The sequence below is a fragment of the Triticum urartu genome, chromosome 1A, assembly GCF_056163025.1.
Source record: "Triticum urartu cultivar PI428250 chromosome 1A, HENAU_Tu73, whole genome shotgun sequence".
Lineage (NCBI taxonomy): Eukaryota > Viridiplantae > Streptophyta > Magnoliopsida > Poales > Poaceae > Triticum > Triticum urartu.
Genome location: NC_141873.1, coordinates 209621031 through 209638685, shown reverse-complemented (window position 1 = coordinate 209638685; position 17655 = coordinate 209621031).

Below are 17655 nucleotides of genomic sequence, written 5' to 3'. Positions count from 1 at the left end.
CTGCAGCGTGATAACCGCCGAGTCCAGCATGAATTTCAGCCAGGAGGTTCCGCCCCTCCTCTTCGTAGATGCACCTTTGAAGGACTCCGGTAGTGCTTTTCTTATAAAGCTCTCCCTCGTGGACTCTGTAGGCTTTGGATCGCCGCACTATGCAGCGTGCCTCATTTTGGTCCTCGGGGAATTCCTGCCTAGTAAGGTAGGCGAGGAATGGTTCTGTCCACGGGGCGATGACGGCCATTATTACGTGGGCTGAAGGTGTTATTTCATTGGTAGAGCCTCCGATTGTGTCAGGATGTTCGGTGTCGGGCAGTGCGGTTGGGTCCGGGCTGTTATTGTTCGGCTCCCCTTCCCATACTACGGATGGCTTGAACAGCCTTTCCAAGAAGATGTTGGGGGGACTACATCGCGTTTTGCACCGATGCGTGCCAGGACATCTGTCGCCTGATTATTTTCAAGCCCCTCGAACCAAACTGACATTTTTAGGACGGCGTTGCGGTAAGCTGCCATTTTTGGATCCTTGGCATCGAAGTCTCCATTTATTTGGGATATTGCGAGGTTCGAGTCCCCGCGCACCTCTAGGCGTTGAATGCCCATGGATACTGCCATCCGGAGACCATGTAAAAGGGCCTCATATTCGGCTGCATTGTTGGAGTCCGTGTACATAATCTGGAGTACATATTGAACTATGTCTCCTGTGGGGGACGTCAAAACAACGCCGGCCCCCAGTCCGGCAACATCTTGGAGCCGTCGAAATGCATGATCCAATTTGAATATGTGTCGTACTCTTTAGGGAGTTCGGCCTCCGTCCATTCTGCGACGAAGTCGGCCAAGACTTGCGACTTGATGGCTCGTCGTGGCTTATAAGTTATGTCGAATGGGAGGAGCTCAATGGCCCATTTTGCAATCCGGCCCGTTGCGTCACGGTTGTTTATAATATCGTTAAGTGGTACTTCCGAGGCTACTGTTATTGAACACTCTTGAAAGTAGTGTCGTAGCTTCTGGGATGCCATGAATACCGCATACGCAATCTTTTGATAATGCGGGTACCGTGATTTGCAGGGAGTGAGGACAGTGGACACATAATAGACCAGCTTTTGAAGGGGGAATTTGTGTCCGTCCGTTGCTCGTTCGACGACGAGCACTGCGCTTACAACCTGATGTGTTGCTGCAATGTATAATAGCATTGGTTCACCAATGTTTGGCGCGGCCAGGACTGGGTTTGTTGCCAGTATGGCTTTTATTTCGTCGAGTCCGGCCGTGGCTGCATCCGTCCATTCGAAGTGTTCGGTGCGCCGAAGGAGGCGGTAAAGGGGTAGGGCCTTTTCTCCCAAGCGGGAGATAAAGCGGCTTAGAGCCGCCACGCATCCGGTTAACTTTTGTATTTGTTTGAGGTCCTTTGGGATATCCAGTTGCGACAGAGCTCGGACCTTGGCTGGATTTGCTTCAATTCCTCTACCGGATACAATGAAGACCAAGAGCTTTCCGGCTGGAACGCCGAAAACGCATTTTTCCGGGTTGAGCTTGATGTCGTATGTTTGGAGGTTATCAAATGTGAGCCTCAAGTCGTCTACTAGAGATTCAACGTGTCTTGTTTTGACGACCACATCATCTACATATGCCTCCACTGTTTTTCCGGTCTGGTTTGCCAGACATGTCTGAATCATGCGCTGATATGTTGCGCCGGCGTTTTTGAGCCCGAAATGCATCGTGTTGAAGCAAAATGGGCCGTATGGTGTGATAAATGCCGTTGCGGCTTGGTCCGGTTCTACCATCTTGATTTGATGGTAGCCGAAATATGCATCGAGGAAACACAACGAATCGTGTCCTGCGGTAGCATCGATAATTTGATCGATGCGGGGGAGGGGGAAGGGATCCTTTGGGCAAGCCTTGTTAAGGTCTTTAAAATCAACACACAGGCACCAGGATTTGTCCTTCTTTGGTACCATCACCAGGTTTGCTAGCCAGTCCGGATGTTTTATATCTCTGATGAATCCGGCCTCCAATAGCTTTGCTAGCTCCTCTCCCATGGCCTGTCTCTTAGGTTCGGAAAAACACCGAAGAGCTTGTTTGACAGGTTTGAATCCTGTTTGGATATTTAAGCTGTGCTCGGCCAGCCTGCATGGGATTCCTGCAATATCTGAAGGGTGCCAGGCGAAAATGTCCCAGTTCTCTCGTAGGAACTCTTGCAGTGCAGCGTCTACATCAGGGTTTAACTGTGCCCCGATGGAAGCTGTTTTATTGGGGTCCGTTGGATGGACTTGGAATTTGACTATTTCGTCCGCCGGTTTAAAGGAGGTGGACTTGGATCTTTTGTCGAGTACCACATCGTCCCTATTCACCGTAGAGCGCAGCGCAGTCAGTTCCTCAGCCGCTAGGGCATCGGATAGTGCCTCAAGGGCCAGTGCGGCTGTCTTGTTTTCAGCGCGGAGTGCTATGTCCGGATCACTAGCGAGAGTGATGATCCCGTTAGGCCCGGGCATCTTGAGCTTCATGTACCCATAATGGGGTATTGCTTGGAAGATTGTAAACGCTTCCCGCCCTAGTAGAGCGTGATAACCGCTGCTGAACGGGGCCACATGGAACGTGACCTCTTCGGACCTGTAATTATCCGGCGTGCCGAACACCACATCTAGTGTGATTTTTCCTGTACAGCGTGCTTCCCGACTGGGGATTATTCCTCTAAAGGTTGTGCTGCTTCGCTCAATGCGGTTCCAGTCTATTTCCATTTTTTGAAGGGTTTCCTCATAAATGAGGTTCAATCCGCTGCCGCCGTCCATGAGTACCTTGGTAAGACGAAAGCCGTCCACTATTGGACTGAGGACCAATGTGGCTGGTGCTCGGGCTGTTCGGAATTTAGGTTCATCATTGGCGTTAAAGGTAATAGCCATGTCACTCCATGGGTTTATTGTTGCTACTTGGTAGACTTCGGCAAGGCTGCGGAGTGTCCTTTTTCGCATATTATTTGATGTGAAAGTCTCGAAGACTGTTAATACCGTATTGGTGTCTCTGGGGTGGCTTTCTGTGGCCTCCGGAATTAGGAGATTTTCGCCAATTTTGGCCACCTAGCGGAGTATCCAACATGCTCTGAGGCTGTGAGTTGGTGTGGCGTCCTTTGTACTGTGAATTTTACAGGGTCCATTGAGCCATCCTTCCAATATGGTTCCATGCCCTGTAGAGGGTTTTTGCTTTTTAGTGCTTGACCCGGGTGTCTGGTGATGATGCACCCTTTTATTTCGGACTGGTTTGTATTCAGGGCCGGATTGTCCCAAAATTTGATTTCGGTTTTCCAGGCGCTTTTCATCGCACAGTACTTTCGTACAATGGACGCCAAGTCAGCGAAGTGTGTAATATCACGACGACTTATGGCGTTGAGTATTCCCTTGTCCGTGCAATTATTGCAGAAGATTGAGATTGGGTCTTCCTCGCGGCAGTCCCTTAGCCCGTTCTTAACCAGGAGGAATCTGGCCCAGTAATGATGTACTGTTTCATCGGGCTCTTGCCTGATTTTGGATAGATCGCTTATGTTGGGGTGGGTGGGTGGAATTAAATCCGAAGCCTCACCCCATCCGAGGCTCAGAGGCCGAGGAATTTCAGAACTCGAAAATTTGGATTCCTGGATGTTGTCCAATGAATCCAGCCCGTCGCCTGACTCTAAGTTCAGGTCTTGAGTGATATCCTCCACTCCGCGGGTATCCGGCTTGGAGGGATCGGGAATCCGGACGTAGCGAGTCCTTAAGATAGATGAAGGGTCGCCGCACTATCCCTCTACCACGGCAACGTGATGGGTGACTTGGGGAGAGTTAATCTCTCTCAGATCGGGTTTAGGCCCAATCTGGTCGTAATCCGTAGCGACTCCCAGGGCGGCGAAGCGATCCAAGAGCTCGTTTATGGAGGAGAGCTCCATTGGATCTAACTGCTCGGCGAGTTCCGAGCTGACATGAAGATCGTTTTCGATGGCTCGAGAGGTCATCGTCGGCGCAGAAGCCGAACAGGCGGTCATAAGAAAACCACCTAGCCGGAGGGTTTGGCCGACAGCCAAAGCTCCCTTAGCAATGGTGCTGTCTTTAAAGACGGGGCGAGCCATCCTTCCTGATGGCGACGACACAGAGGAACTCTCAATGAAAGCACCAATGTCGGTGTCAAAACCGGCGGATCTCGGGTAGGGGGTCCCGAACTGTGCGTCTAGGCCGGATGGTAACAGGAGGCAAGGGACACGAAGTTTTACCCAGGTTCGGGCCCTCTCGATGGAGGTAAAACCCTATGTCCTGCTTGATTAATATTGATGATATAGGTAGTACAAGAGTAGATCTACCACGAGATCGGAGAGGCTAAACCCTAGAAGCTAGCCTATGGTATGATTGTTGTTGTGTATGTTGTCCTACGGACTAAAACCCTCCGGTTTATATAGACACCGGAGAGGGTTAGGGTTACACAAAGTCGGTTACAATGGTAGGAGATCTACATATCCGTATCGCCAAGCTTGCCTTCCACGCCAAGGAAAGTCCCTTCTGGACATGGGACGGAGTCTTCAATCTTGTATCTTCATAGTCCAGGAGTCCGGCTGAAGGTATAGTCCGACCATCCGAACACCCCCTAATCCAGGACTCCCTTAGTCCTTCCATCAGCTTTGGCCTTGGACAGCTTCGACTTCAGATCATACTTGCTGACACGGTCTGCACGAGCTTCCGCTACTCTCCGATCAACCTCCTCCTGGATCTTGGCTTCGTGCGCGGTGGCGGCGTCTTCGTCCATGGCCACCTGGCGCTCCCTAGTTTCCAGCCGCTTGAGCTCGAGGCTGTGCTCCAAGGCTTCTAGCGCCAGCACTTCCTCACGCTTCAGGATCTCCTTCTCTTCGAGGGGCTCTCCCCTCATCAAGGCCAAGATGGTCCAGCGCGCCTCGATCTACTCCTCCAGAGCGGCGCTCAAGGCCTGGAGCCCGCGCTCCCATTTCTCGGCATTCTCTCGGCAATGGTCGGCCTACTTTGCTTCCTCCTGGGCCCGAGCGCTGGCCTCACGGGAGGCCGCAAGTTCCGCTGCGGCCTTTGCCTTGTCACGCCCGAGCTGAAGCTGCCCAAGGTTGATGGCAACCTTCAATTGGTGCCACTCCTGAGCCAGGCGAAGGTCCTCCATCTGGAGTCGAGCTTCAACCGCCGTGAGCTCTCCTCCAAGGCGGCTCAGTGCGCTCAGTGCCTCCTGCAAGAGCTTGTGGCACACGACTCCATGACCACGCGCAAGCTCCATTGCGCAGCCAAGTCCGTCCTCCACGCCTGAGGTCACTAGGGAAGTTCGAGCTGCCTGCTTGTCCTCGGCAAGGGGCATGTGGCCGGCACTTTCTCCGCCACCTCGGAGGCCCCGCCAAAGGTGCTAGATGACGCGGCCCCAGCATCTGAAGACGAGGCCGATGCTGGGGGTGCCCAGCTACCAGCAATGATCAATGGAGGAGTCCTTGGCACGCCGGCTGCGCCCCAGGCCGGAGCGCGAAGTGACGCCAAGAAGGACGAGTCAAGGCTCCAGGTAGATGCGTCCGCCTCCGAAGCGGGCCCCGGGCACCGCGCGGCGGTCTGGCAAGCACAGCTCAAGGTCAATGGCGAGCCGGCGGCTAGTGACGACCGCACCTCAAGAGATTTCGCCGTCTCAGCCGAGGGAAACCTAAAGATCATTGGTCGGAAAAGGATGCATCACTCAAGAAATCGCGCATATGAGGTACTTCCTCGTCTTTGGCAATGTATTTCCTCTGCTTCAGCGGACGATATGCGCCTCCATTGTAGCTTGGAGACACCTTCCTCTTGCGGAGTGCCTCAAAATTCAGGCGGAGTTTCCCAAAGCCCTGGGCGCGGCCACCATCGCCTTGGGCGGTTGGCGGGGTTCCTGAGGGGGCTGCCTCGGGAGCGCCCGTCTACGCCAGCCCCACGACCTCCACCTCAAGACGACCCGCCTGAGCCTCGGGAGCCTTCACCTCGGGGGACTCTGACCGCGTTGGCCCTCCTGATGCCACTTCGGGAAGGCTCGTCCAAGCCTCGGAAGCTGCAGCCTCAGGGGCCTCGACTGGCGTCATTTCCTCAGCGGCCACCTCGCTGGCGCTTGACGGCGCTCGCCCCCCTACACCAGCTTCCGGGGCGAGCGTTGATGTGACGGCCGGCAGGTGGGACACAAAGACGGGGCTTTCGCGCGATCCCTCAAGGCCGGCTGGGCACATGATACGTCTCCAACGTATCTATAATTTATGAAGTATTCATGCTATTATATTATCAAGCTTGGATGTTTTATATGCATTTATATGCTATTTTATATGATTTTTGGGACTAACCTATTAACCTAGAGCCCAGTCCCAGTTTCTGTTTTTCCTTGTTTTTGAGTTTTGCGGAAAAGAAATACCAAACAGAGTCAAATTGACGTGCCAATTTTTGATGATTTTTTATGGACCAAAAGAAGACCCCGGAGTAAAAGAGTTGGGCCAGAAGAGTCACGGGCCGTCCACAAGGGTGGGGGCTGCCCCCCCCCCCCCCCCCCCCGCGGGCGCGTGGGCCTGCCTCGTGGACGACCCGGGCACCTTCTTGACGTGAGACCAACGCCAAAAATTCCTATAAATACAGAAACCTCCAGAAAATAACCTAGATCAGAAGTTCTGCCGCCGCAAGCCTGTGTAGCCACGAGAAATCAATCTAGGCCCTATCTGGCACCCTTCCGGAGGGGACCATCATCACCGGAGGCTATGGAGGAGGATTCCGGAGGGGCCATCATCACCATGAAGGCCAAGGACCAGAGGGAAAACCTCTCCCCATCCAAGGGGGAGGCCATGGAGGAGGAAGCACAAGGGGGAGAACCTCTCCTCTCTCTCGATGGCACCGGAGTGCCATCGGGAGGTGAATCATCGCCGAGGTGATCGTCTTCATTAACATCACCATCATCATCATCACCATCCTCATATCTTTTACGCGGTCCACTCTCCCGCACCCCGCTGTAATCCATACTTGAACATGGTGCTTTATGCCACATATTCTGATCCAATGATGTGTTGCCATCCTATGATGTTTTGAGTAGATATCCTTTGTCTTTGGGTTGATTGATGATCTAGATTGGTATGAGTTGTATGTTTTACTTTGGTGTTGTCCTATGGTGCCCTCCGTGTCACGCAAGCGTGAGGGATTCCTGCTGTACGGTGTTGCAATATGTCCATGGTTTGCTTATTGTCTGCGTTGCGTGAGTGACTGAAACACAAACACGGATAAGCGATACATGGCGTATGGGAATAAAGAGGACTTGATACTTTAATGCTATGGTTGGGTTTTACCTTAATGATCTTTAGTAGTTGCGGATGCTTGCTAGAGTTCCAATCATAAGTGCATATGATCCAAGACGAGAGAGTATGTTAGCTTATGCCTCTCCCTCATATGAAACTGCAATAGTGATTACCGGTCTTGTTAACAATTGCCTAGGACAATTCCGCACACCGATTCACCATTATTCCACACTCACTATTTACAATATTTAGTAATATATTCTAACTTTATGATAACGGCACCTACTTTAATATTTAGCTCTCCGATATAATACAAAGTTATCCACTTCATACCCACAACGTAGTTTTATTTCTCGTTTCTAGTTGGAAGCAAACGTTCGGTGTACGTAGAGTCCTATCAGTGGCAGATAGGGCTTGAGAGAATATTGATCTTACCTTTAGCTCCTTGTGGGTTCGACACTCCATACTTATCACTTCCACCTTTGAAAATTGCTACGATGATTCCATGCACTTGGGGATTACCAGCGCAGTCCCCATTCGTCGAAGGGGGACATCTGCTTCACGAACTCCAACTTGTTCGAGCAGCAGTACAAAAGGCAACCCTCCTCCGGCAGATTAGCTGGTGTTGGGTCGCCCGTCAGGAGCGCGAGCACTATGCGCTGCGCCTCGGGAGGAAGAGCAGGCGCATGAAGCCTCATGGGGTCCCCATAACCGGAGAAGGCCCACATCGGCCGGGAGTGGTGCTGAAGTGGAGCAATGCGACACCGGATGAACTCCTTCACCACCATCGATGCTTTCACCCCAAGAATCTTCAGCTCGGCCAGCTGACACCAGACATGGGTGAGCCGCCGGTCGGCAAGCTTCGCGTGCCCCCAGCCAGAGCTTGGGATGGACGGAATCCGCGGGAGCAGCAGCAGGGGGCTAAGCACGCCAACATCCACAAACACCCACCGCTTCTGGAAACCTTCTACGACCGACAAGAGCATCCGTCGGGTGCAGGGAGAAAAAGTGGTGAAGCAACGGCCTGAAGGGATACACACCCAAGCACTGGAGAGCGTCCGTCAGGTGTAGAGAGAAAAAGTGGCGAAGCAAGGCCACGAAAGGGGCAATGCTCACCATGGCTTTGCAGACAAAGGCAAAAATGGTGAGGAGGATGATGGATTGGGGGTCGAGGTGCAGCGCATTGATCTGATAATGCGAAAGCACAGCGTTGAAGAAACCAGAGAAGGGAGAGATCAAGCCAGCCCAGAGGGCGTGGAGATGGATGGGGATCTCGGTGCCCGTCCTGTTAATCGAGGCGCGGGAAGCAGGCCAAGCCACTGTCGCCCCCACTCATTGGAATCGGAGGCAAGCACTGGGCAAACCTTGTCCATCGCTTCCTCGTTAAGCACCACCGACCGCTCAATGGCGGTCTCAAAGACTGGCGGCATGGGGGTCGAGGTATGGGACTTCTTCTTCCCTTTCTTCTTCCAGCTTAGCGCCATGGCGGTGAGGAGGTTTGGTGTCGGGTCGGACTGGGGGCCAAGGGTCCACTATTTTCCAGGGGGCGGGGGAACTGCGAAGTGCCCTACCAGTAATGGAGGCGGAGTTGTGTACACAACGGCGGCCGCCTAGCCAGGCGAAAACCGAGGTTGCGAGGGGAAGTGGAGACACCCACGTCTTGTCAGTCGCCACACGTCAATCAAGGCCGCAGGCGGATGGGGCCCGCGGCACTTCGCACTTTCCCTTTGGCTTTACCTTGAAGCCAAGTTCGAGCGCGCCTTGGCCCGGGGGCTACTGTCGGCGTCCTGGGAATGGGGGTACCCGGACTTGCCTGCTTGCGGCCCACGGCATGGCTCCACCAGCGGCCTGGTGCAGCCCATCATCTGCAGCAACAACTCAAGACCCTCGCGAGGGGCCAAGCCTCATGATGCGGATGACGCCAAGACCCCCCCCCCCAGGGGGCAGCCTCACTAGGCTGGCTCCTGAGGAGCGGAGATACCTATGCAAGGGGAACCTCGCGAGGTTCACGTGGCGTGAGCCATGACGACCAAGGCCAGGTGGGCGCCAGCGGGCACAGCGTACCAGTTTCCTATTTGGTGCTAAAGAGGTAGGCGCAGGCGAGGAGACCCGAGGCATCGGGCAAAGGTTTCCTTATCGGTGCAACGAGACCAAGGCCAGCAGGACGGCGGGACGAAGGTCACTGCGGAGCCCACAGCGGCGTCACCACCAGAGTCTTTGGCAGGCGAAGACCTCCTTTTGTCAGGATAGCTTGTACTGGTTGTCCCGCTTCAAACTTGGCTGTTGTTGTATCCCTTCCCGCCTAATATTTGGGATGAGGACCAAGGCCTCTATAAATGGGGCTAGCCACCACCGTAGCAAAGGACGGATCATTCCGACCATCCTCACACACACCAGGTCATCGAGCTCAAGAACAGCTCTCCTCAGGAGGCAGTTCATCTATTTTACTAGTTCATCCTCACCCTCGAGGCAATCCACCACCAGCACACTGGAGTAGGGTATTACACCACAACGGTGGCCCAAACCAGTATAAAAATTTGTGCCCCATGTTCCTTGGGTTCATCGAGCTCGGCCTTGAGATCGTTGTGCGAGCGAGCTAGGGAGGGGAGAGATTACTTCGTGCACACCCCAGTGTTCGAACCTCAAGGTTTAGCCGGAACCCAGAATCCGACAAGATCCGTATGTATTTTGCAAATCTCTATGTCTCCCTCCTTCACTTGATCACGGATGGAGTTGAAGCGTCTCTTGATGTGTTTGGTTCTCTTGTGAAATCTGGATTCCTTTGCCAAGGCAATTGCTCCAGCATAGTCACAAAAGATTTTCATTGGACCCGATGCACTATGTATTACACCTAGATCGGATATGAACTCCTTCATCGAGACTCCTTCATTTGCTGCTTCTGAAGCAGCTATGTACTCCGCTTCACACGTAGATCCCCCCACGACACTTTGCTTGGAACTACACCAACTGACAGCTCCACCATTCAATATAAATACGTATTCGGTTTGCAACTCAGAGTCATCCGGATCAGTGTCAAAGCTAGCATCGACGTAACCATTTACGACGAGCTCTTTTTCACCTCCATAAACAAGAAACATATCCTTAGTCCTTTTCAGGTATTTCAGGATGTTCTTCACCACTGTCCAGTGATCCACTCCTGGATTACTTTGGTACCTCCCTGCTAAACTTATGGCAAGGCACACATCAGGTCTGGTACACAGCATTGCATACATGATAGAACCTATGGCTGAGGCATCATATACAACTCTTCTTTAAGATATCCATTAAGGAATGCAGTTTTGACATCCATTTGCCAAATTTCATAATCATAAAATGTGGCAATTGCTAACATGATTCGGATGGACTTAAGCATCGCTACGGGTGAGAAGGTCTCATCGTAGTCAACCCCTTGAACTTGTCGAAAACCTTTCGCAACAAGTCGAGCTTTGTAGACAGTAACATAACCATCAGTGTCAGTCTTCTTCTTAAAGATCCGTTTATTCTCTATGGCTTGTCGATCATCGGGCATGTCAACCAAAGTCCATACTTTGCTCTCATACATGGATCCCATCTCAGATTTTATGGCCTCAAGCCATTTCGCGGACATCACTTCATCATAGTTGGTAGGTTCATCATGCTCTAGTAACATGACTTCCAGAACGGGATTACCGTACCACTCTGGTGCGGAACGTACTCTGGTTGACCTACGAGGTTCGGTATCTGAAGTTTCATGATCATCATCATTAACTTCCTCACTAGTTGGTGTAGGCATCACGAGAACAGTTTTTTGTGATGAGCTACTTTCCCATTCGAGAGGAGGTACAATTACCTCATCAAGTTTTACTTTCCTCCCACTCACTTCTTTCGAGAGAAACTCCTTCTCTAGAAAGGATCCATTCTTAGCAACAAATATCTTGCCTTCGGATCTGTGATAGAAGGTGTACCCAACAGTTTCTTTTGGGTATCCTATGAAGACACACTTCTCTGATTTGAGTTCGAGCTTATCAGGCTGAAACTTTTTCACATAAGCATCGCAACCCCAAACTTTAACAAATGACAGCTTAGGTTTCTTGCCAAACCACAGTTCATGCGGTGTCATCTCAACGTATTTAGATGGTGCCCTATTTAACGTGAATGCGGTTGTCTCTAATGCATAACCCCAAAACGATAGTGGTAAATCGGTAAGAGACATCATAGATCGCACCATATCTAATAAAGTACAGCTACGACGTTCGGACATACCATTACGTTGTCGTGTTCTACGTGGCGTGAGTTGTGAAACTATTCCACATTGTTTTAAATGAAGGCCAAACTCGTAACTCAAATATTCGCCTCCGCGATCAGATCATAGAAACTTTATTTTCTTGTTACGATGATTTTCAACTTCACTTCGAGATTCTTTGAACTTTTCAAATGTTTCATACTTGTGTTTCATTAAGTAGATATACCCATATCAGCTCAAATCATCTGTGAAGGTCAGAAAATAACGATACCCGCCGTGAGCCTTAACACTCATCGGACCACATACATCAGTATGTATTATTTCCAATAAGTTAGTGGCTCGCTCTATTGTTCCAAAGAACGGAGTTTTAGTCATCTTGCCCATGAGGCATGGTTCGCAAACATCAAATGATTCATAATAAAGTGATTCCAAAAGTCCATCCGCATGGAGTTTCTTCATGCGCTTCACACCAATATGACCTAAACGGCAGTGCCACAAATATGTTACACTATCATTATCAACTTTGCATATGTTGGCGTCAATATTATGAATATGTGTATCACCACGATCGAGATTCGCCAAAAATAGACCACTCATCAAGGGTGCATGACCATAAAAGATATTGCTCATATAAATAGAACAACCATTATTCTCTGATATCAATGAATAACCGTATCGCATCAAACAAGATCCAGATATAATGTTCATGCCCAATGCTAGCACCAAATAATAATTATTCAGGTCTAAAACTAATCCCAAAGGTAGATGTAGAGGTAGCGTGCCGACGGCAATCACATTGACCTTGGAACCATTTCCGACGTGCATCATCACCTCGTCCTTAACCAATCTTTGTTTAATCTGTAGCCCCTATTTCGAGTTGCAAATATGAGCAACAGAACCAGTATCAAATACTCGGGTGCTACTCTGAGTATTAGTAAGGTACACATCAATAACATGTATATCAAATATACCTTTGTTCACTTTGTCATCCTTCTTATCCGCCAAATACTTGGGACAGTTCCGCTTGAAGGAAATATGCCCTAGAGGCAATAATAAAGTTATTATTATTTCCTTATTTCATGATAAATGTTTATTATTCATGCTAGAATTGTATTAACCGGAAACATAATACATGTGTGAATACATAGACAAACAGAGTGTCACTAGTATGCCTCTACTTGACTAGCTCGTTGGTCAAAGATGGTTATGTTTCCTAACCATAGACATGAATTGTCATTTGATAAACGGGATCACATCATTAGGAGAATGATGTGACTTGACCCATTCCGTTAGCTTAGCACTTGATCATTTTAGTTTACTGCTATTGCTTTCTTCATGACTTATACATGTTCCTATGACTATGAGATTATGCAACTCCCGAATACCGGAGGAACACTTTGTGTGCTACCAAACGTCACAACGTAACTGGGTGATTATAAAGGTGCTCTATAGGTGTCTCCGATGGTACTTGTTGAGTTGGCATAGATCGAGATTAGGATTTGTCACTCTGATTGTCGGAGAGGTATCTCTAGACCCTCTCGGTAATGCACATCACTATAAGCCTTGCAAGCAATGCAACTATTGAGTTAGTTGTGGGATGATGCATTACAGAAACTAGTAAAGAGACTTTCCGGTAACGAGATTGAACTAGGTATTGAGATACCGATGATCGAATCTCGGGCAAGTAACATACCGATGACAAAGGGAACAACGTATGTTGTTATGCAGTTTGACCGATAAAGATCTTCGTAGAATATGTAGGAGCCAATATGAGAATCCAGGTTCCGCTATTGGTTATTGACCGAAGACGTGTCTCGGTCATGTCTACATAGTTCTTGAACCCGTAGGGTCCGCACGCTTAACGTTCGGTGACGATCGATAATATGAGTTTATGTGTTTTGATGTAACGAAGGTAGTTCGGAGTCCAGGGTGAGATTGGGGACATGACAAGGAGTCTCGAAATGGTCGAGACGTAAAGATCGATATATTGCATGATTATATTTGGACATCGGAAAGGTTCCGAGTGATTCGGGTATTTTTCGGAATGCCAGAGAGTTACGGGAGTTCGCCGGGGAGTATATGGGCCTTATTGGGCTTTAGGGGAAAGAGAGAGGGGAGGCTGCGCCCCCCCCCCCCTCAAGGCTTAGTCCAAATTGGACTAGGGGGAGGGGCCGCGCCCCCTCCTTCCTTCTCTTCTCTTTTCCCTTTCCTTCTCTCCTACTCCTACTACATGGAAGGGGGGAATCCTACTCCCGGTGGGAGTAGGACTCCCCTGGGCGTGCCATAGTAGAGGGCTGGCCCTCCCCCTCCTCTACTCCTTTATATACGGGGAGGGGGCACCCTAGGACACACAAGTTGATTGCTCCAAGCTGTGTGCGGTACCCCCCCTCCACCATAATCCACCTCGATCATATCGTAGCGGCGCTTAGGCGAAGCCCTGCGTCGGTAACAACATCATCACCGTCATCACGCCGTCATGCTGACGGAACTCTCCTGTGAATCTCTGCTGGATCAGATTTCGTGGGACGCCACCGAGCTGAACGTGTGCTGAACTCGGAGGTGCCGTGTGTTCGGTACTTGGATCGGTCGGATCGTGAAGACGTACGACTACATCAACCGCGTTCTCATAACTCTTCCGCTTACGGTCTACGAGGGTATGTAGACAATACTCTCCCCTCTCGTTGCTATGCATCACCATGATCTTGCGTGTGCATAGGAAATTTTTTGAAATTACTACGTTCCCCTACAGTGGCATCCGAGCTAGGTTTATGCATAGATGTTATATGCACGAGTATAACACAAGTGAGTTGTGGGCGATACAAGTCATACTGCTTACCAGCATGTCATACTTTGGTTCAGCGGTATTGTTGGATGAAGCGGCCCGGACCGACATTATGTGTACGCTTACGCGAGACTGGTTCTACCAATGTGCATTGCACACAGGTGGCTGGCGGGTGTCAGTTTCTCCAACTTTAGTTGAACCGAGTGTGACAACGCCCTGTCCTTGTTGAAGGTTAAAACAGCACTAACTTGACAAAATATCATTGTGGTTTTGATGCGTAGGTAAGAACGGTTCTTGCTCAGCCCGTAGCAGCCACGTAAAACTTGCAACAACAAAGTAGAGGACGTCTAACTTGTTTTTGCAGGGCATGTTGTGATGTGATATGGTCAGGACATGATAAGATATAAATTGTTGTATGAGATGATCATGTTTTGTTAAAGTTATCGACAACTGGCAGGAGCCTTATGGTTGTCTCTTTATTGCATAAGATGCAAGTGCCATGTAATTGCTTTACTTTGTCGCTATGCGATAGCAATAGTTGCAAAAGCAATAGCGGGTGAGACGACCATGTGACGACACATTGATAAAAGATCAATATGATGGAGATCATGGTGTCATGCCGGTAACAATGGAGATCATGACAGTACTTTGGAGAGATCAAAGGCACAAGATGATGATGGCCATATCATGTCACATATTTTTGATTGCATGCGATGTTTATCTTTTATACATCTTATTTTGCTTAGTTCGGCGGTAGCTTTATAATATGATCCCTTACTATAAATTTCAAGGTACAAGTGTTCTCCCTGAGTATGCACCATTGCCAAAGTTCGTCGTGCCGAGACATCACGTGATGATCGGGTGTGATAAGCTCTACGTTCACATACAACAGGTGCAAGCCAGTTTTGCACACGCAGAAATACTCAGGTTAAACTTGACGAGCCTAGCATATGAAGATATGGCCTCGGAACACTGGAGACCAAAAGGTCGAGCGTGAATCATATAGTAGATATGGTCAACATAATGATGTTCACCATTGAAAACTACTCCATCTCACGTGCTAATCGGACAAGGTTTAGTTGATTTGGATCACGTGATCATTTATATGACTAGAGGGATGTCTATCTAAGTGGGAGTTCTTAAGTAATATGATTAATTGAACTTAAATTTATCATGAACTTAGTCTTGATAGTATTTTCATATCTATGTTGTAGATCAATACCCTCACACATAGCTTCCCCGTTTATTTTTCATATGTTCCTAGAGAAGAATCAATTGAAAGATGTTAGTAGCAATGATGCGGATTGGATCTGTGATCTGAGGATTATCCTCATTGCTGCACAAAAGAATTATGTCCTTGACGCACCGCTAGGTGACGGACCTATTGCAGGAGCATATGCAGATGTTATGAACATTTGGCAAAGCTCGGTATGATGACTACTTGATAGTTTAGTGCACCATGCTTTACGGCTTAGAACCGGGGCTTCAAAAATGTTTTGAACGCCACGGAGCATATAAGATGTTCCAAGAGTTGAAATTAGTATTTCAGACTCATGCCCATGTCGAAAGGTATGAGACTTTTGACAAGTACTTTGCCTACAAAATGGAGGAGAATAGCTCAGCTAGTGAGCATGTGCTCAGAATATCTGAGTGCTACAATCACTTGAATCTAGTGGGAGTTAATCTTCCAGATAAGATAGTGATTGACAGAATTCTCTAGTCACTATCACCAAGTTACTAGAACTTTGTGATGAACTATAATATGCAAGGGATAACATAAACGATTCCCAAGCTCTTCATGATACAGAAATCGACGAAGGTAGAAATCAAGAAAAGCATCAAGTGTTGATGGTTGACAATACCACTAGTTTCAAGAAAAGGGCAAAGGGAAGAAGGGGAACTTCAAGAAGAACGGCGAGCAAGTTGATGCTCAAGTGAAGAAGCCCAAGTCTAGACCTAAGCCTGAGACTAAGTGCTTCTACTACAAAGGGACTGGTCACTGGAAGCAGAACTGCGCCAAGTATTTGGCGGATAAGAAGGATGGAAAAGTGAACAAAGGTATATTTGATATACATGTTATTGATGTGTACTTTACTAGTGTTTATAGCAACCCCTCAGTATTTGATACTAGTTCAGTTGCTAAGATAAGTAACTCGAAACGGGAGTTGCAGAATGAACAGAGACTAGTTAAGGGTGAAGTGACGATGTGTGTTGGAAGTGGTTCCAAAATTGATATGATCATCATAGCACACTCCCTATACTTTCGGGATTAGTGTTGAACCTAAAATAAATGTTATTTCGTGTTTGCGTTAAGCATGAATATGATTGGATCATGTTTATTGCAATACGGTTATTCATTTAAGTCAAAGAATAATTGTTGTTCTATTTATATGAATAAAACCTTCTATGGTCATACACACAATATAAATTGTTTATTGAATCTCAATCGTAGTGATACACATATTCATAATATTGAAGCCAAAAGATGCAATGTTAATACTTATTTGTGGAACTGCCATTTAGGTCATATTGGTGTAAATCGCATGAAGAAACTCCATGCTGATGGGTTTTTGGAATCACTTGATTATGAATCACTTGATACTTGCGAACCATGCCTCATGGGCAAGATGACTAAGACTCCGTTCTCCGAACAATGGAGCGAGCAACTGACTTATTGGAAATAATACATACTGATGTATGCGGTCCGATGAGTGTTAAGGCTCGCGGCGGGTATCGTTATTTTCTGACCTTCACAGATGATTTGAGCAGATATGGGTATATCTACTTGATTAAACATAAGTCTGAAACATTTGAAAAGTTCAAAGAATTTCAGAGTGAAGTGGGAAATCATCGTAACAAGAAAATAAAGTTTTTGTGATCTGATCGTGGAGGAGAATATTTGAGTTACGAGCTTGGTCTTCATTTGAAACAATACGGAATAGTTTCGCAACTCACGCCACCTGGAACACCACAGCGTAATGGTGTGTCCGAACATCATAACCGTACTTTATTAGATATGGTGCGATCTATGATGTCTCTTACTGATTTATCACTATCATGTTGGGGTTATGCATTAGAGACAGATGCATTCACGTTAAATAGGGCACCATCTAAATCCGTTGAGACGACACCATATGAACTGTGGTTTGGCTAGAAACCTAAGATGTCATTTCTTAAAGTTTGGGGCTGCAATGCTTATGTGAAAAAGTTTCAACCTGATAAGCTCGAACCCGAATCGGAGAAATGTGTCTTCATAGAATACCCAAAGGAAACTGTTGGGTACACCTTCTATCACAGATCCAAAGGCAAGATCTTTGTTGCTAAAAGTGGATCCTTTCTAGAGAAGGAGTTTCTCTCGAAATAAGTGACTGTGAGGAATGTAGAACTTGATGAGGTAATTGTACCTTCTCC